Below are 20,877 nucleotides of genomic sequence, written 5' to 3' on the forward strand. Positions count from 1 at the left end.
AAGGTGCACGTGCCCGTCGACCTGGGACCGGACTGCAGCGACGCACGGATGCACGCCAAGACCGTAGGATCCTACGCAGTGCCGTAGGGGACCGCACCGCCACTTCCCAGCAAATTAGGGACACTGTTGCTCCTGGGGTATCGGCGAGGACCATTCGCAACCGTCTCCATGAAGCTGGGCTACGGTCCCGCACACCGTTAGGCCGTCTTCCACTCACGCCCCAACATCATGCAGCCCGCCTCCAGTGGTGTCGCGATAGGCGTGAATGGAGGGACGAATGGAGACGTGTCGTCTTCAGCGATGAGAGTCGCTTCTGCCTTGGTGCCAATGATGGTCGTATGCGTGTTTGGCGCCGTGCAGGTCAGCGCCACAATCAGGACTGCATACGACCGAGGCACACAGGGCCAACACCCGGCATAATGGTGTGGGGAGCGATCTCCTGCAGTGGCCGTACACCACTGGTGATCGTCGAGGGGACACTGAATAGTGCACGGTACATCCAAACCGTCATCGAACCCATCGTTCTACCATTCCTAGACCGGCAAGGGAACTTGCTGTTCCAACAGGACAATGCACGTCCGCATGTATCCCGTGCCACCCAACGTGCTCTAGAAGGTGTAAGTCAACTACCCTGGCCAGCAAGATCTCCGGATCTGTCCCCCATTGAGCATGTTTGGGACTGGATGAAGCGTCGTCTCACGCGGTCTGCACGTCCAGCACGAATGCTGGTCCAACTGAGGCGCCAGGTGGAAATGGCATGGCAAGCCGTTCCACAGGACTACATCCAGCATCTCTACGATCGTCTCCATGGGAGAATAGCAGCCTGCATTGCTGCGAAAGGTGGATATACACTGTACTAGTGCCGACATTGTGCATGCTCTGTTGCCTGTGTCTATGTGCCTGTGGTTCTGTCAGTGTGATCATGTGATGTATCTGACCCCAGGAATGTGTCAATAAAGTTTCCCCTTCCTGGGACAATGAATTCACGGTGTTCTTATTTCAATTTCCAGGAGTGTACATAAAAAACTAGTTCTGTTTATTTACTTATTTATTTGTGTTTTACATTTTGATTACGATCAGAAAAAGTCAATATCATAATCAGCAGTTGAAACCAAAGAGTTTGTAGCAGGACTGACTGTACTGTCACTTTGCAGCGGCAGGCCCTCTGCGAAAAGGTTGTAGAACTGCGTTGTTGACGGTGGGCCTTCATGGCTACAAGTGGAAGGCGAAAGGTATGGTGATGGCACTTTATTTCCTTGTTAATAAGAACTGCGACCTTGACAAGTCTGTAGTGGTTGATCCAGAAAAGACGTTGGGTCTGGTGCAGCTGGAGGAGGACGAATCTGATGCGCATTGGTAAGAGGATATTGGAGCAGCATTTTCCCAGGTGATTAAGAATAAGCTTGAAATGTATTATTGTAGGGCATGGAAGGTGTATGATGGGTAAATGGAGGAGGTTGAGCTGTCAATATCTTCTCCTTTCATGTATATTTTCTATAACTTTGAGTACTCCCATCCGAAACTGAAGATAATCCTGTTCATCAGATTTTTCCAGGTGAGGCTTCAGACTAAGTAAAAATGACATTTTGCTGCAAGGTTTGTCTTCTTCCAGAGCTCTTAATATTTTCATTTCGATTGCATCAGGTTTTCTTTTTTTTCTGTTTGTATGGCGCTCGCTTTTGGATGTTTGTTGTGTGGGTGTGTATCAAATGGCTCAGAAACATTCTCAGTATTTTCGACGGAGCCCTGAATTTCTATATCTCCTTCCAGTCTGGCAGTGTGTTCCGATTGGAAACTGTCCTCCGTCTCTCGAGCATCATGCAGTTTTTTTAGAAACTGCAGCTGATCAGAATATACGTAATTTTTCATTTTCTACGCTGCTGAGCCACTTTTTTTCGTAGCTTGAATTTTTATGTTTGACTTCACGAAGGAGTCTCATAGATTGGTGCACCTCCGTATTACTTCTTTTCCTACATCAAAAGAAAACAAAACTGTATGAAAACATTTTAATTTTGTACAGAAAAAAGCAAAACTGTAACAAAAAATGTCCACTGCAAACTAAATGTCACTTTTGTTTTGTTTTGTTCAGGTATCTGGCAAGCGGTTGTTCCTTCACTGACTTACATTTCCAGCACAGAATTGGGATTTCTACAGCAAGTAATATGGTTATGACATATGCACAGCAATTTGGGCATCACTGCGGGGAGAACGTATACAAAGACCGACCAAAGAGGTATGCGAATCAATAGCGGCTGGATTTGAACGTACTGCTAATTTCCCCCACTGCTTAGGAGCGGTGGATGGAAAACATATCCGTCATACTGCCCCATTTAATAGTGGATCAATGTAGTTCAATTATAAAAAATACTTTTCTGTGGTTCTGATGTCTGTAGCGGATTCCAACTACAGGTTCATTTATGTCGACATAGGAAGTTATGCAAAGGCTGTGACTCTTCAGTGTTCAGACGATCCAGTTTATGGAAGTAATTCCCTGGAATTTCCAGACGTCAGACGTCCAAAAGTACCCTACTTTTTCGTGGGAGACACAGCATTTGGCCTACACACACAATTGCTCCGGCCTTTTAGAGGAACAAACATGACAGTTGAGAAACGTGTATATAATTACCGTTTGTGCAGAGCAAGGAGGTATGTGGAATGTGCTTTTGGCATCCTCACCAATAAGTGGCGGGTGTTTCACCGACCTTTAAATGTTCATCCAGATTTTTCAGTAAAAATGGTTAAAGCTAGCATTGTTTTTCACAGTTTTGTATGTCAGAGAGATGGATTTATAATTGAAGACACCACATCCATCACTGGTTTGGAAGACTTGCCCCACGATGCTAACATAAGAGGAGGACTGACAACCAACGCCATAAGGCACACTCTTTGTAAATATTTTATGACAAATGCTGGAAGTGTGTCATGGCAGATGTGAAAGACATAAATTAACAAGCCTTTAACTTTTTGTAGATGGTTTGTGAAAGCCTGCAACTGTATAATCAATAGTTTTGTTTATAAATAAATTACTGCTACCACTCACGTTTTTACTCGTTTTGTTTATATTTTGCACGACGCGTTTTGGGAAATAATTCACATCTTCAACTGCGTTTTTTTCTCTAAGTTCCCATTATGTGTGGTGTTTTTCTGATGTGTGAGGTCTTGCGCGTGTTTCTCTTATATATTACAGCAAAGAAAACAGAATGCAAGACCTGACACATAAAATTCCCCACACATGATGACAACTTAGAGAAAAAACGTGACCGGTAGCAGTAATTTATTTATAAACAAACCTTTTACTTTTAGAATAAAATTAATACGTTAAATAAATACTGTTTAAAACGTATAAAATTTAATATTAAGTAAATACTTACCAAACGCATTTTTGTCTATCTTCCATCTCATCAAAGTCTTGCTTCAGTGCTTCGCAAACTTCCCACCAAGCATTCTTGCTAGCAGTACGATCTTTATACGCATCTAGAGTTTTGTCCCACATAGCAAGTCTTACTTCCACCAAGGTTATCAAAACTTCAGTATCAATTTCATCCATTCTTCTACACTTTTCAGTAAACAAGAATAAACACAAATGAATAATACGACACTACAACGTTCTAGTCGACGCCGTACGACTCAAAACCGTGCAATGTGAAAGCATGCACATAGGCAGGTATTACACTATCAAATTTCTTTGTCAAATATCTTTGTCCAATATCTTTGTCAAAGATATTTGATGGTGTAATAGGGAACTTCGTCAAATGTCATCCAATATTTGATCAAATCTAGGGCCTCGCTGTAGATTTGATCAAAGAAGTCGCTTATCTTCTGTTCACTGCAATGTGACATGTTACCGCATGGAGTGCTAGCATCGCTGCAGCATTCTGTCGTCTGTAGTGTTTTCATAAACATAACCGGTAAATACAATTGGTGTGTGCCAACAACTACAAAATTAATAGTGATGTATGAAGCTGATGAGGCGCATTACAACATGAGCTGCCCTGACTAACAAAATAGATTAAGAAGATTGGAGACCTCACCTGACATAACATAACATAACCCTCTCCTGTGCAAAGGAATCGGAGTGTTACAGTGAGCCTGTCTTCTGCAGATGTAGCTGTTCTTGAGGGAATATTGTGCTTTGTGACAACATACAGAAGTGTATGCTCATCCATTCTTAAATAATTGATGTACGACGTCCTCCACTATAAGCTCACGTAACAAGTTTTGTTGAATGCTTTTATCATGTCATCATAAAACCCATGGCTTCACCCAGATTAGATTAGTTTTTCGTTCCATAGATCCGTGCTGAGTAGATCCTTGTGGATGTGGAACATGTCAATTTTCTTTAACTGAAATAACAATACTAATAGTATGAGTATGTATAATACATCATTTGTTTCTATTAAAAATTTCTTCAATGGAGTAGGAGGAGTTGGCCAGTAGTAAGTCTTTCAGGCTCCTTTTAAACTGATCTTTACTTGTAACTAAATTTTTTGTGTTTGCTGGCAAATTATTGAAGACGAGTGTTCCTGAGTAGTGGACCCCTTTTTGAACTAAAGTAAGTGCTTTTAAGTCCTTGTGCAGATCGTTTTTGTTCCTGGTATTGTATGTATGAACTGAGTTATTATACCATATGACATTAGGGAAAGGAAGTAGGCAAATTATGCAAGCTTTTTCATTTTTATGTTGCCTATGTCAGCTAACACTCGAATTACAAATACAGATTTGTTAAGGCGTTTCTGCAGTTCTGTGGTGTGCTCCTCCCAACTGAGTTTATTATCAAGTTATAATCCCTGGAATTTAAGACTGTCAACCTTGTATGTATGGTTCCACTTTTTCCCCCACTTCTCTTCCGCATGTGGACACAATGCAATTGTGACACATGCAACTGCTGCAGTTAATAACAAGTTGGTTCTCGCTTCCCACGCCCGGGATCGATTCCCGGCGGGGTCAGAGATTTTCTCTGCCTCGTGATGACTCGGTGTTGTGTGACGTCCTTAGGTTAGTTAGGTTTAAGTAGTTCTAAGTTCTAGGGGACTGATGACCATAGATGTTAAGTCCCATAGTGCTCAGAGCCATTTGAATAACAAGTTGTTGTTGTCAGCCATCTCGAACTTTGACGAAAAATATGATTACAGTGTAATACCCCTTCTATCGCTACGTCAAAGATCCTTGTCAAATATATTTGACGAAATATTTGATCACATCTTTGACAAAGAAATTTGATAGTGTAATACTGGCCTGAAAGGTACCATACATTTCATCACACCTACAGCCGTATGGCTTTCTGCCGCACGGTCAAAACCGTATAGTGTGAAAGCGGCCTTAGCGTCTGGCCTGAGATATCGACTCATCACAAATTGTCCTTCCAGTGTCTGTTGTTCAGCGTCTTTGTTCTAAAGTCTCTCACTCTCTCTCTCGCTCTCTCTCTCCGTGTGTGAACAGTGTCTTTGTTCTCTCTGTCTCTCTCTCTCTCTCTTTTCCCATGTGTGTGTGTGTGTGTGTGTGTGTGTGTGTGTGTGTCCAACTGGCAGTAGCTAGGAAGCTGAGTCATGCAGAGAAGCAACACAGAACTTCTGGCACACATTTCAAGGACACTGAATAGGCACAAGACATAACGATGACTGTAGTATACTGAAGAGACTCGAAAATATTTTGCTTCGATTGGTTTTGAGAATTATGTTGCAGAAAATAACCAAGGAGACTGAGGTGTTAAGGCAGAACTACAAAGGTTCTACGAGACAGCGGCGGAATTTCCGCTCGTTTTCTCCAAGCTGACAGTTGAGAGCCTTACACAGGTCAGAAACTCGATTTGGCAATGTAAAAGCGACCGCAAGAAAACAGTGGTATAAACATACCTCCGAACAGCAACGTTTGTACATCGTGTTAATATGATTATTGTAGGAGGTTTGGAACTCGTGGCCAGGCCCGGACCCGGGAAATGTTGTTTCACAAAGCGTCTAGCATCCAGTGTACATTAGTCTATCTATTATTCATGTTATTCTGAAACGCATCCCTGTTGGATATTTTGAACATTTTTGAACACATTCTAATTTTATTTCTCAACAATAAGTGCTTAGTGTACGTGATGTCTCTTACAGGGGAACCCTGCCGCATTACGAAATAAAAACCTTTTCTGCACACAAAAGGGGGCGTGGCTATGCGAGCTGCGCTGAATAAACCTGAACTGGTGGATGCCAATCGCTGTTTATGTGGTTGGCTGGGTGTGCGAATAATCGGCGTCGTTATAATTTTTAGCGAAATCCATAGATTTGGACTAGCAGTATAGGAAAAAAAAAACGACTGAGACGAATACCAGGAAATCCAAGAATATGAAATTTTGACAGAAAATTTTTACCAGATCGGTACACTACTAAGGGACAATTGTACAGTCCCCAGTTAGCAGCTGCTTAAGTTTTTATTTTCGGAATAGCGCGGTAAACGCGTTGAACGAACACATAATAACGCCTAACCAGAGAATTAATGCGGGATGCCTGAACCGGTGATTCTGGTAAGGATAGTGAAGTTAACCGGAGAATAAGTTTTAACAATAGCAGGAATAGTTACAGAATTAGTGATGACAAGATTGTTTACCAGAACGAGGAAGGAAAAGAAACGGGGATATCACATATATTATATGGAAGAATATGACGATTCCAAATTTGTTTAAAAATTTCATACCACTACTAATTTCCGATCTCACGCTTGGGAAACTGGAGCGTACGAACGAAATGTGAAACTATTTCCTAATGTTAGACTTTTTGATTGTAATAGGCATATTGATACTTCGTGAATTATATTCTGTCGTGTTATTTATGTAAATCAGATGTATAAAAATGACCATTTGTGCCAAAACAGTCTAACTTACTTGGCATGTGTTACAACTGCTACAATATTAGAATGGTCTGTTCCGTTTTATCTAGCACACAGTGACAAAATAGACGTAATCAAACTGAGAAACACCTGTCGTGTGTACCATTCGTGTTAACAGCTTTTTCATTGTTAGACAGCGACATTTTCATTTTTCGTGTAGCAAAACGTATGACGACTTTGGTGAGGCAATAGATTCTTTGGCAGGTAGGAAAGCACGAGAAATAAATACTGGGACTCATGGATTGAAGAAATGTGTACTGTCTTGCTTATTCTTGTCTTTATTGCCTCTATGTTTCCTATATTTAATGTTATGTCACACAAAAGAGAAAGTTATTAGCTAACAGGCAATTAAGAGTGCAAATTTTCTGAAGATTTCGTATTCCCAGTCACAAATAATCCCACCTCATATTAATTGTGAGTTTTTTTTTTAAAGGGGGCAGGATGGCAAACCAGCCAGCTAGGACCGGAGGGGCACCACAGGACATTATAATTTCCACTGTTCTTAATATAGGTTTGATGGCTTCCATTACAAAATATATATGTTTGAATTCCGCAGAGCGAAGTACAGTGGCGTGCGATAGAAGATAGGTGTATGAAAAGGTGTGGCACTGCACTTTGGCACACTTTAGACCAAATAACCTATCTTACATTTCCTCGAACACGTGTGTTTCATGTATCAACCCCTTCAGAAAGATGTGTGCTACGAAATGAACATATTTGTGAAATATCGATTGTTAAAAATTTTTGTCGTCCTATCTGAAACATTCGAGTGTGTGTGTGCGGAGGGGGGGGGGGGCAGGGGAAGGGGGGTTCGGAAATAATATCGTAGATTCAGGGCTGCTTGCAGCGAAAGAAATTTCATTAAATAAACAGGGTGTTGAGGGAGCGGGTGAATATAGTTCACGAACAGCAACCTACGTGACAATACTACACTGAGAGCAAATAAAGGATACTGCTATCAGTGAACCGCTTGCTTCATAAGAGGACCGCTGTTTTTACATTTTTTACGAAAACGATAAAAGCAAAATTGTTTTAGTACAAATCGTTTTTTGTTTCTTAGAATATTCACCTTTATAAACCACTAAACTTTCGCACGTGAACGAACCGATTCTGAAATTTTTTCCCATTCAGACTCATGGTTTTCTCAGGAGATGAAACTCGTCCTAATGTTTTTTGTTTGAAATAAGAAAGCAAAGAGAAGTCACTAGGCGATAAGTCGAGCGAATACAGGCAATGAGACATTAATTTGACGTGCTGTGGTAATATGATGATGAAAAATAATGTGACATTGTTTTTTTATGGAAAACTAATTTTTGCCTACAATTCACCGTTAACTACTCTTCGATTCATTAAAACAATAGTCATGGCATTTCCGTACACCAACTGATATGAAACTTCTTAAAAACTGAACTACTCTGTATTGACACTCCAGAATACCATTTATTTTACATTTAATTGTGAACTGGCTTTCGACTTTTTAGGCCATTCTCAGCAAGCTTAACTCTTTGAGGGGCAGGTAAACACCACTAAAACTTACCCTAGTGGGGCAAGAAAATTTATTTGCAAATTTCAAATTTCTTTTACTTGTAACAGATTTGTTTTATTGTCTTGTCATGTTTTATACATTGAGTTTGTAAAAATTCACTCAAACAACAAAATATCAACATTAAATGTGGTCACTACAGGTAACCATCACCCCATTACAGTATACAATTCGATATTTGGTGGTTGAACTTCGAAACAACTAGTTGTTATTTTCGTGGTATCTCTTGAAACAGTTCTTGCCTGCTGTCAGACACAAAGGTACTTTGCATACTGAACTCATCCACACTGTTCGCACTGAATTTTTCTTAGAACTGCAAACTGCACATCCTCTAGATGATGAGTGAACAGGTTGATTATGTTTACTGCTTTCATGGCGAATACTTTCGTCTACATATAGTTTGTGTGATTTGATCTGAGTTGCTGTACTACTTTGGGATACAGAAGCAAAATTAGCTGCCACTGAAGCTATTTTTGGAGCCAACAAGATTTTGTACACCTCTCGATGGAAGTCTTTACTGGAGAACTGCTCCATTTCGATTTCTTTGTGCATAATGAACGCATTTGTCACAATGCAGTCTAAAAAGTGAAAAACAATCTCATCCACCATTTCTTGCTTTTTCTGTCAATAGCATAGTCTGACTTTAGTCGATCAAAATTATCCACATAGTTGATACTGGAATTGTAGTCTTTCAATATAATTCGACAAGTGATATTGGTTATTGTTACATCTTTCATTTTTTGAGTTACTATGGACACATCTGATGGTGAATGACATGTTGAAATCAAGTTGACTGCCCTGTTACCTTTCCATCTATAGATTACTACGCCATCATTGCTTATTTTGTAATCGAATTCCCCTCTAATTCAGTTCCTTCTCCTCCTTGAGTTTTGGTATGTTTTTCCTTCTGGGATTTATTGTTCCACAAGTGTACAGACCATTGGATTTTAGGTCCTCGAACAGATCATATGATGTAAAATAATTGTCCATGAAAATAATATGATTCCATGAAGATCACTGGTTAAATTTAGAACCACACGACTGCACACAAGACTAGAACTTGCGCAGCTAGTCGTGAATGTGGGATCATTTCCATCAGGGCCATCACTGTCAACACTGCTTTCTTCAAATAAAATTCGGTAACATTCGTCCTCAGTTATTCTTTCTTGGCTAGACATATTCGATGGAGACGAAGAAAATATACTGGGTGGAGCATAAGGGCGGTGGTTAGCAGCACTAACCACACAGAAATTTGTCAGTAAAACATGGAAAATTCTATTACAATTTAAAGTTACATTACACAAAGACTTATATGTGTTCAACACACAAATATGAGCAATTACTTACCAAAAATAGTCGTATAAAGAAGAGCTACAGACAATACTGCACCCCGCTACCAAGAACAGTGCTAACAATGAAGAAGTATCAACTATTGTTCTGAATACGCGGCAAAAATTCTCGCAGAAGACCTGCACTGCCATCTAGCGACATTTTAGGCAACAATTAGCTGTTTGGCAGAGATACTACTGGCCCCTGAGTGGTAAAGGGAGAAAATATTATGTGGTTAGCCACAGTGACCATCGCCCATTGAAACCGTCTACGTGTGTGGTTACTGGTTAGTTACAGATTTGCCTGCCCTTCAAAGAGTTAAGACTAAACAGATGGTCCACACAACATCTGTGACAGTTTAGCGGTACAAAGATTGTTTCTCTAAAGATATGACCTTATAACACTACCGGTTCTCACTAAATTAGGAACTGTAATGGCTGTATTGTTTGTTACAAAAATCCAGTAAAATTAATCAAAAAATAAATCAGCCACATACCGATTTTGTTACTCCTGTGAAAGGACTTAGTATTTGACCATCACAGTGTGTAGTAGTTAAAGTCTCCCATTATTTTTGTTTCTCGAAACTACTGAAAGGAAGCAACAGCATAACAAGCAGGATTCGAACAAAGGTTCTATAGTTATAAGTGAACTGCAATTACATAAAAGGGAACGGTCTCCAGTCTAATCAGGTAAAGCCTTATCCTGTACTCGCACTGTTCATGAAGAGATTTAACTATTGCTGTTCACTTTGCTTGATAATGAAATTTTGATTTTGCAGATGACATACAATGCAGCAGCGCAATTTAGCAAGCAATGTAACAGGGTTTGGCATGAACAACACAGAAGCCAACAACTGGTTCGCAGTAACACTTACTATCTGTCTATTACAGTAGGAAGCTAGTGAGTGTTATACATAAATGATTACTAATGGCCAGCCGGGGTGGCGGAGCGGTTCTAGGCGCTACAGTTTGCAACCGCGCGACCGCTACCGTCGCAGGTTCGAATCCTGCCTCGGTCATGGATGTGTGTGATGTCCTTAGGTTAGTTAGGTTTGAGTAGTTCTAAGTTGTAGGGGACTGATGACCTCAGAAGTTAACTCCCATAGTGCTCAGAGCCATTTGAACCATTTGAGCCATTACTAATAGTACAGCAATACTGGCTTGAAAAATAGGTTCTATTATGGGCTTAATTAGTGAAAAATTTGTCATTGAAACGGTTTTCAGGTAATTATATTATTATATAATTGTGATTACTATTAGTTTTCTCAAGGAGCATTCACTTGTTCATACTACACTGAAGAGCTAAAGAAACTGGTTACACCAGCCTTATATCGTGTAGGGCCCTCCCGAGCATGCAGAAGTGCGGCGACACGACGTGGCATGTGGCATGCACTCGATTAATGCCTGATGTAGTGCCGAAGGCAACTGACACCATGAATCCTGCAGGCTGTCCATAAAACCGTAAGAGTACGAGGGGGTGGAGACCTCTTCTAAACAGCTCGTTGCAAGGCATCCCAAATATGCTCAATAATGTTCATGTCTGGGGAGTTTGGTGGCCAGCGGAAGTGTTGACACTCAGAACAGTGTTCCTGGAGCCACTCTGTAAGAATTCTGGATATGTGGGGTGTTGCACTGACCTGCTGGAAATACCCAAGTTCGTCGGAACGCACAAGTGACATAATTGGATGCAGGTAATCAGACAGGATGCTTACGTAAGCGTCACCTGTCAGACTCGTACCTAGACGTATCAGGGGTCCCATATCACTCCAACTGCACGCGTCCCACACTGTTACAGAGCCTGAAAGTCCCCTGCTGCATGCAGGGTCCATGGACTCATGAGGTTGGTCCCACACCCGTACACGTCCATCCGCTCGATACAATTTGTAACGAGACTCGTCCTACCAGGCAACATGTTTCCAGCGATCAACAGTCCAATGTTGGTGTTGACGGTCCCAGGTGAAGCGTAAAGCTTTGTGTCGTGCAGTTATCAAGGGTACACGAGTGGGCCATCAGCTCCAAAAGCCCATTTCGATGATGTTTCATTGAATGGTTCCCATGCTGACACTTGTTGATAGCCCAGCTTTCAAATTGCAGCAGTCTGGGGAAGGGCTGCACTTCTGTCACGTTGAAGGATTCTCTTCAGTCATCGTTGGTTCCGTTCTTGCAAGATCATTTTCCGGCCGCAACAATGTCGGAGATTTGATGTTTTACCGGATTCCTTGATATTCAAAGTACACTAGTGAAATGGTTGTAGGGGAAAATCCCCACTTCATCGCTACCTCGGAGATGCCGTGTCCCATCGCTCGTGTGCTGACTATAATGCAACGTTGAAACTCATTTAAATCGTGATAACCTGCCATTATAGCAGCAAAACCGATCTAACAATCGCGCCAGACACTTGCTGTCATATATAGACGTTGCCGACCGCAGCGCCGTATTCTACCTGTTAACATATCTTTGTATTTGAATATGCATGCCTTCACTATTTTCTTTGATGCTTCAGTGCGTGTAGCTCAAATGAAACTTGTGGCTCCTAGTTCTGTCACAGTTTGTACAGAGGTAGCCAGTTACTTGTTATATCATACACTAATTACAAAAATGAAAGTTCCACTTTCTTAGTACTTTTATTGTATCATGTACTGCAAAACTGCTCAACAACTGGCATGGGGACCCAGAAACTATTCTATAAACTGACTTACTTAAGGTCAAAACTGATCATTTTAGTTAATACAGGATATGAGAAACACTTTTAACTAAGATCGTGATTTGTGGCGGTAGACACCGGTACCCCTAACGCAAATTATCAGATCCGCAGATTTTGAGATGTGGTACAATAGAACTTCCGCTGCGGTTCAAGCCATATAAAACTACGCCTATTTGGTGCGAGACTAGACTGTACTTTATCTTGACAAACTAAAGAACAGCCCCATTAATCCTGTTGCCTTTTATGAAACCTTCCACAAGCGATTAAAAAGAGAATTTTGAGTGGGGAAGACGCAGCTTTGGCCAATTCAGTCCGCTTGGTTGACACGAACAGCTGATTCAAAGACAATGCTTTAGGGCAAAACGATGTTGAGTCACTTGCTGTTCACTTTCAGTTGAACTAACGACTTGCGATTAAAGCATTTCGTGATATATGTTTATGATATTTTTGAAAAATTCGACGGAAATTGCGAAAAGTAAACAAACGCAAAAATTTGAAAACTAGCATCAATACAATTCCATTGCCACATAGTGAATATGAAAGAACGTTTTCCCAAATGAATTTGATCATTTGCTACTGGTAGAGCCTCTCTGTTAACAAAATTGTTTCTTCGCTACTTTTTCTTAAGTTGAATGGCGCGCCACTGACCGTTTTCATCCTTCAAAGTGCATAGAGTCTTGGCTGCTTCATGGATGGGACTCTGCTACGGGCACCAACAGCAGAGAAGGAGAGAGAGAAGGGACATACAACAAAAACATTTTAAAGCTTTGGATATTTTTATAAACTGTAGGTTAAAACATTTAACTGTATTTCTCTTTTTCAGTATCCTGTTGTTCAAATCTACATGTGTTCACCTCAGTTTAATTTCATCAAAGTGCATGAAATCCAGAGCAAGGCATTCCACTGACGAGGGCCACACAGTACATCCCAGAACCGTGCAGGTGAGCTGGTATACTATCCCAGGTGGCCAGGCATCTGAAACCCACTCCCATAGTCACGTCGCAAGCAGTCGTGGAGTGATGGTTCAGCCAGGCACCAGGAAGTCAGCACCAGCACCGAGTGCAAACGCGACGAGCCGGGACCACTTCTTGTGACGTGACTATGGGAGTGGGTTTCAGGCGCCTGGCCACCCGGGATGGTATACCAGCTCACCTGCACGGTTCTGGGATGTACTGTGTGGTCCTCGTCAGTGGAACGCCTTGCTCTGGATTTCATGCACTTTAATGTTAACTGTCTGTACCGGGAATGTGCACGTATCAATCGACACGGCTACTTGTCAGGACTAAAACTGATCTTTGTGTAATGAAGTGCTGCAGTTTTATGTGGTTTCCCAGCATGTGACTCATTTGTAAATTGACTGTAGAACTGTATAACCTGTTCTTTTGCATTATAAGAAACATTATAAATTTAAATGGTAACTGATTCCGCTGGTGTCTGTATTATGTCGTAAGTTGTCAGTTAGGGGGAATGTAACGCAATGCATACGCAGGACAGCCTTTGTGTGTCCAGTATTTTGTAAGTAACTTTTGAACGTGAGTTGACACCAAGCTGTTGAGCGAACTTTCTTAGCGTCTGTGTTCCAGTTGCATTGTGATTAATGAGAGTAGTTAGAATATATCCTGTTAGAGCATTTTGGAGAGCAAAGCTGTTCTATTCTTCGGTTATCGTAATCTTGAGAATTATGTGACTTCCTAATATTGGCCAAATTGATTAGAACACCTTTATAAAGTAGAAAAGTTTGTGTTTGTTAAGTTTTAATCCTGCTGTGAAGTCTGAATTAGATTTTGGAATCATTGCAGCGCATTCTGCTGTGGGTTTAATACCTGTTCGATTAAACAGTTTGAATCACAAACAGTAGTTGCCACTGAAGGGCTGTTATACGGGATTTTCCGTTCAATTGTAGTTAACCAAGTCTGTATAAATTTTACTGCATAACTGGTCGTTACCGACCTGAATATCTTGTCAGTATTAAACCTCATGAAGGTACTTGTTTTTAGGTTAACCTTTTTTGATTGCATTTATTATGATCAGTGCTGTTTAAAGTAGAGGTCTTCTGGAACCATATTGGAATGTTCTTAAAGAGACTGAATTTAAAAAATAATTCAAGGTTTAAATTACACTGACGGAAAAAATTCGCAACACCAAAAAATAATTAATATACAACATTTCTCTAGGTAACATATTTATGCAATTAACATTGCAACATCACAGGTCAATGTAAGTGCGAGATGAGCCATTGCAAATGTGAAATGCTGGTGCATTAATAACCGATGTAACCGCCAGAATGTTGAATGCATTGTGTTGCACAGGTGCAGAGCTTCAGATTGTAGGATGGAGTTCCACGTCTGTTGCACTTGGCCAGTCAATGTAGGGACGGTATCAACAAACGCTGAATTTGTAGTTCGATGATGTCCAATACGTGGTCGAATGGACGGATCCGGTGATCGAGTAAGCCATAACAAAATGTCGACACTCTGTAGAGCATGTTGGGTTATAACAGTGGTATGTGGACGAACGTTATTCTGTTGGAAAATGTCTCCTGGAATGCTCTCCATGAATGGCAGCACAACAGATCGAATCTCCAGACTGATGCACAGTTTCGGAGTCGGGGTGCGTGGGATAATCACGAGAATGCTCCTGCGACATTGCAATCCAGATCATAACTCAAAGCTTAGGTCCAGTTTGTCTAGCACATAGACAGATTGTGCAGGTCTTCACCTGGCCTTTTTTCAACCAACACACGACCATCAATGGCGCTGAGGCAAAATCAGCTTTCATCAGAAAACACAACAGATCTCCATCCTGCCCTCCAGTGAGCTCTCGGTTAACACCATTGGTGTCGTAAATGATATTGGTTTTGGGCCAGGGGAGTGCACGCTACAGGGCGCTTGCTGTCGAAGTAGCCGATTTCTAACAGTTAGTTGTGTCACTGGGGTGCCAACTGTTGCTCAAAGTGCTGCTGCAGGTGCAGTTACGATGCGACACAGCCATACGCCGAACACAATGGTCTTCCCTCTTGGTGATGTTACGTGCCGTCCGGAACCTGGTCTTCTTGCGACCCCACGTTGTCGTGACGACCGCTGCTATCAGTCATGCACAGTGGCTACATCCCTGCCCTGTCTCTCTGCAGTATCGCAGAAGGAACATCCAGTTCTCGTAGCCGTATAACACGACATCGTTCAAACTCAGTGAGGTGTTGATAATGTGTTGACAATAGCGTCTCTGTCGACTTTAAGGCATTCTAGACTAACATCAGCTCACCACGTACTGTCTCAAAGGTAACTAACGCTCACAACCGACTGAGCGTGTATTTACATCAAACCTAATTTGCTTCCTCGTACTGGCACTAGTAGCAGCACTTTGTGCGACTGCTTCGAAATCTGAATAGACGTCATCTTTGAGCTGTAGAAACACACCTACCAACTTTCGTTTATGTCGCAAAAACTCCTTCTTGTTGTTGCGATTTTTTACGTGATTGTATTTGTGGCCGTTAATGCCAATCCAAGCCCAATATCCCAAATATTTTAATATTTACATGCCTTTTCTACCGTGCCATGATTTAAGATTTTAAAATGTTTTAGCTTTCTGCTTCCAAACATTTTTGTTGGTGTACTGTTTACGTTTGAAACGTTAGTTGTTGTAATGATTTCAATGTAACTGTCCTTCTACCCACGCCTGTGGGTCCTGCTGGGTGATCTATTATGACCACTGAATCCGCCAGGCTGTGACTGTCTGCGATGACGCCTATTTAAAGATACCTGTTCTATATTTGATATTGTATTCTTTTGGACAAGTTTACAATCAAGAAAACTGGAAATTTGTGGTAAGTTCCTATGGTAACAAACTGCTCAGGTCATCGATCCCTAGACTTACACACTACTTAATCTAACTTGAGCTAAGGACAACACACACACACACACACACACCTATGCCTGAGGTAGGACGCAAACCTCTGACAGGGGGAGCCGCGCCGCTGCAATCAAGATCTAAATAAGAACCTTCCTGGCAGATTAAAACTGTGTGCCCGACCGAGACTCGAACTCGGGACCTTTGCCTTTCGCGGGCAAGTGCTCTACCAACTGAGCTACCGAAGCACGACTCACGCCCGGTACTCACAGCTTTACTTCTGCCAGTACCTCGTCTCCTACCTTCCAAACTTTACAGAAGCTCTCCTGCGAACCCTGCAGAACTAGCACTCCTGAAAGAAAGGATATTGCGGAGACATGGCACACAGTTTTAATCCGCCAGGAAGTTTCATATCAGCGCACACTCCGCTGCAGAGTGAAAAACCTCATTCTGGAAACATCCCCCAGGCTGTGGCTAAGCAATGTCTCCGCAATATCCTTTCTTTCAGGAGTGCTAGTTCTGCAGGGTTCGCAGGAGAGCTTCTGTAAAGTTTGGAAGGTAGGAGACGAGGTACTGGCAGAAGTAAAGCTGTGAGTACCGGGCATGAGTCGTGCTTCGGTAGCTCAGTTGGTAGAGCACTTGCCCGCGAAAGGCAAAGGTCCGGAGTTCGAGTCTCGGTCGGGCACACAGTTTTAATCTGCCAGGAAGTTTCATATCAGCGCACACTCCGCTGCAGAGTGAAAAACCTCATTCTGGAAACATCCCCCAGGCTGTGGCTAAGCCATGTCTCCGCAATATCCTTTCTTTCAGGAGTGCTAGTTCTGCAGGGTTCGCAGGAGAGCTTCTGTAAAGTTTGGAAGGTAGGAGACGAGGTACTGGCAGAAGTAAAGCTGTGAGTACCGGGCGTGAGTCGTGCTTCGGTAGCTCAGTTGGTAGAGCACTTGCCCGCGAAAGGCAAAGGTCCGGAGTTCGAGTCTCGGTCGGGCACACAGTTTTAATCTGCCAGGAAGTTTCATATCAGCGCACACTCCGCTGCAGAGTGAAAAACCTCATTCTGGAAACATCCCCCAGGCTGTGGCTAAGCCATGTCTTCGCAATATCCTTTATTTCAGGAGTGCTAGTTCTGCAGGGTTCGCAGGAGAGCTTCTGTAAAGTTTGGAAGGTAGGAGACGAGGTACTGGCAGAAGTAAAGCTGTGAGTACTGGGCGTGAGTCGTGCTTCGGTAGCTCAGTTGGTAGAGCACTTGCCCGCGAAAGGCAAAGGTCCCGAGTTCGAGTCTCGGTCGGGCACACAGTTTTAATCTACCAGGAAGATTCATATCAGCGCACACTCCGCTGCAGAGTGAAAAACCTCATTCAAGATCTAAATAATTTCATTATAAGTAGTGTGTAATATGACCTTTGAAAATGAATGTTTATTGAACTTTGTTATTTAATTGTGAATGGTGTTTGAAATATTATCTCCATTTACTTGTGGCCTGACCCTCCCACCGGACAGCTAATTACGTTGACGCCGAAGTGGCTTACCATTTCGGTTGGGTTTACCATGACCGATATTTTTGTAATCCTTGCTAATTCTTATGATGATCATTATATTCGAGCTCACTTCCATGACAAAACCAGACATTCAATGTCATGTTTTCCTCCTATTTTTCAGAATCAACAACCTGAAGCTCTCCCAGTGGAAAATAGCACCACCTGTTTGACGAAAGAGTTGGTATCGTATGTTCTGGATTAATCTGAAACAAAAAGCCATTCAGTGCTCTGGTTCGTCATACTCGGCGGTTTTTACAGATTTCAAAAGAAAGGTGAATGAGCATAGAGAATATGAATCAGCGCCACTATTCGATTGGGCCATTACCCTTCCGACTAAAAGTAGGAAAAAATAGTATATGTTCAGGATACTCAACAGTCTTGTCAAGGATGAACAAATTAAATACGTACTAATGAAGAATGGTTAAACCATAATAGCAACATTTTAGCGATCAAATTGAAGGAGAAATTCGCTGGTGTCAAAAATCAGGCTAGAATTGCACAAAACGTTCTTCAAATTCTAGGTCTGGAACGAAACAATGTTTTTGATAACAAAAAACAGCAGCGCAGCTGCAAGACAAGAAACTTGTAGCATTCAGAATGTCGCGTTATAGGAAGATGTAAAAATTAAGTGAACAGATTAACTACTAAACAAACAAGGGATACAAACTACTATCCGTTGGTTCTTTGGCTGTGGTGTCATATTTTAAATTTTAAACAGCTTGAGTGAACAACATATAATGTCTCAACTCTGTGTAACGTGTTTTCACTATATGCTACATGTAGACAAATCTAAAATATTTGACACCCAGTAATCGTCCTTAGTATATGTAAATATTTTTGAGACAGCAGTTCATATAAGCTACACAAGAGGATAACATAGAATAATTTTTCAGAAGAAAACTAGAAGAACTCCACTGAAAATAGCACACAGTGCTGAAACATGTATGAATGATTACAAAACTATAAAACGATGTCCAGCCTAACTAGAGAGGATATAAAATGTAGACTGGCTGGAGAAAGAAAATCAGTTCTGGAAAAGAGCATATGTTAATATTTAATATAAATGTAAATGTTAATAAGACCTTTCTGAAGGACTGTGTGTGGAGGGTAGCTATGTACTAAAGTTAAACATTGACAAAAAACAGTTCACAAAAGAAGAGTGTAAAAGTTTTGCAGTGAAGCGCTACAGAAGAATTGTAATGATTAGATGGTTAGATATGATAACTAATAAGGACATACTGACGCGAGTTGGGGAAAACAGAAATCTGTATCACAGGTTCACTAAAAGAAGGGATGGAGTGATATGAAACATCCTGTGGCATCAATAATTCTCAGATTAGCAACAGAGGCAAGTGTGGGGATTAAGAACTGTAGAGGGAGACCAAGGCTTGAAAACTGTTATGCAGGTTAAACTGGGTGTGGGTTGCAGTAGTTATGTAGAATTGAAGAGGCTCGCACAGAACGCGTGGAGAGCTGCATCAAACCAATCTTCCACATGTGTGATTAACGTTGAATGTTCTGGCCATGAAAATGTTAACGTCGTTTTGTATATCCACAGAAAGTAAGGTACGATACGTCGCGAAACAGTGAAAATCCGATGAAGCTTTGCACAGATGTGTTGGGCAGTGTCTCTAGTATGCCTGTCGATCACGTCAAGTCGCTCTTTTCAGTGACAGCTGATGAAAAACTAGAAGCATTCCGTGGAAGATGCAGATTCCGACATTACATGCCAAATAAGCAAAAACCAGTATGGAGTAAAGATTTTTGCGGTAGTGGATGCCAGAATGTTTTACACATTCAACATGGAGGTATATGTTGCGCAACAGCATGAAGGTCCTTACAGACAGGACAACAGACCAGTTGAACTTGTTCAGAGACTTTGCCAACCTATCCTGAATACAGGCCGCAACATAACTTGCGAGATTTATTTTACAAGCTACGAGCTTGCAAACACATTGATTACGAAGAAGACGACCATTTTTGGTACCCTGAGGAAGAACAACAGATAAGTCCCAAGGGGATTTATTAACACTAAAATCTGACAAGTAAAGTAATCTATGTTTGGGTTTCAGAAAAATTGCACGTTAGTCTCTTATGTGCCGAAACGAAATAGAGTGGTGTGGTGTCACCGCCAGACACCACACTTGCTAGGTGGTAGCCTTTAAATCGGCCGCGGTCCGTTAGTATACGTCGGACCCGCGTGTCGCCACTGTCAGTGATTGCAGACCGAGCGCCGCCACACAGCAGGTCCAGAGAGACTTCCTAGCACTCGCCCAGTTGTACAGTCAACTTTGCTAGCGACGGTTCACTGACAAAATACGCTCTCGTTTGCCGAGACGATAGTTAGCATAGCCTTCAGCTACATCATTTGCTATGACCTAGCAAGGCGCCATTATCAGTTGGTATTAATATTGTGAATCATGTAACGGCAAGACCGACGTTCACCATTAATGGATTAAAGTTAAGTATTCCACCAGCTACGTCCATTTTTTTCTAAAGTCTAAATTCCTTGTCCAGTTCCAGACCTCACGCCAGCCTGCGTGAGCTAAAACGCGTGTCTTTCGGCTTCCTCTAGTTTTCCTGGGTTGGCTCTCCTGCCAATCCACAAGTGGCATTACTACTGTCAACGATGCGCCACAATGGAAATATTGACGAAAATACAGGGAATGATAAAAAACCAGAAATTATCACTTTCTAAACTTACTAACGGTGGAGTTGACGTTGTAGATGGAATGAGTGCAACATACAATGTAGCTAGAAACACAAGAAAACGTCCAATGGTTGTTTTTTATCGCATCATGAACAGACAGCTGCGATAAATGCTATTATTTTCAACTCAAATCAGAAAGAACAACTGAGAAGAATAGAGTATTTGAGGCAGCTTTATTTGCGCTTCTGCATGATCATCTTCAGCGAAGAGTAATGCCATAAACATTGCCAAGGAAGATAACTGAAAGAATTGGAGAGCTTTGCAGTGCGAAAATTTGTGAAGTGGAATCAACTGCGACTTCACGAGGACGGTGCGTGGACTGCAGAAGCAAAAACAGAAAAACA

The 20,877-nt window shown here is 41.7% G+C and overlaps 1 long non-coding RNA gene across 3 annotated transcripts in view; it reads right to left on the reverse strand.

Annotated features, from left to right (window-relative positions):
- Positions 1–20,877, reverse strand: part of LOC126412561 (uncharacterized) — a 570,924-nt gene that overhangs the window by 380,686 nt on the left and 169,361 nt on the right. The window lies entirely within an intron of this gene.

The sequence above is a fragment of the Schistocerca serialis genome, chromosome 7 (assembly GCF_023864345.2).
Source record: "Schistocerca serialis cubense isolate TAMUIC-IGC-003099 chromosome 7, iqSchSeri2.2, whole genome shotgun sequence".
Taxonomy (NCBI): domain Eukaryota; kingdom Metazoa; phylum Arthropoda; class Insecta; order Orthoptera; family Acrididae; genus Schistocerca; species Schistocerca serialis.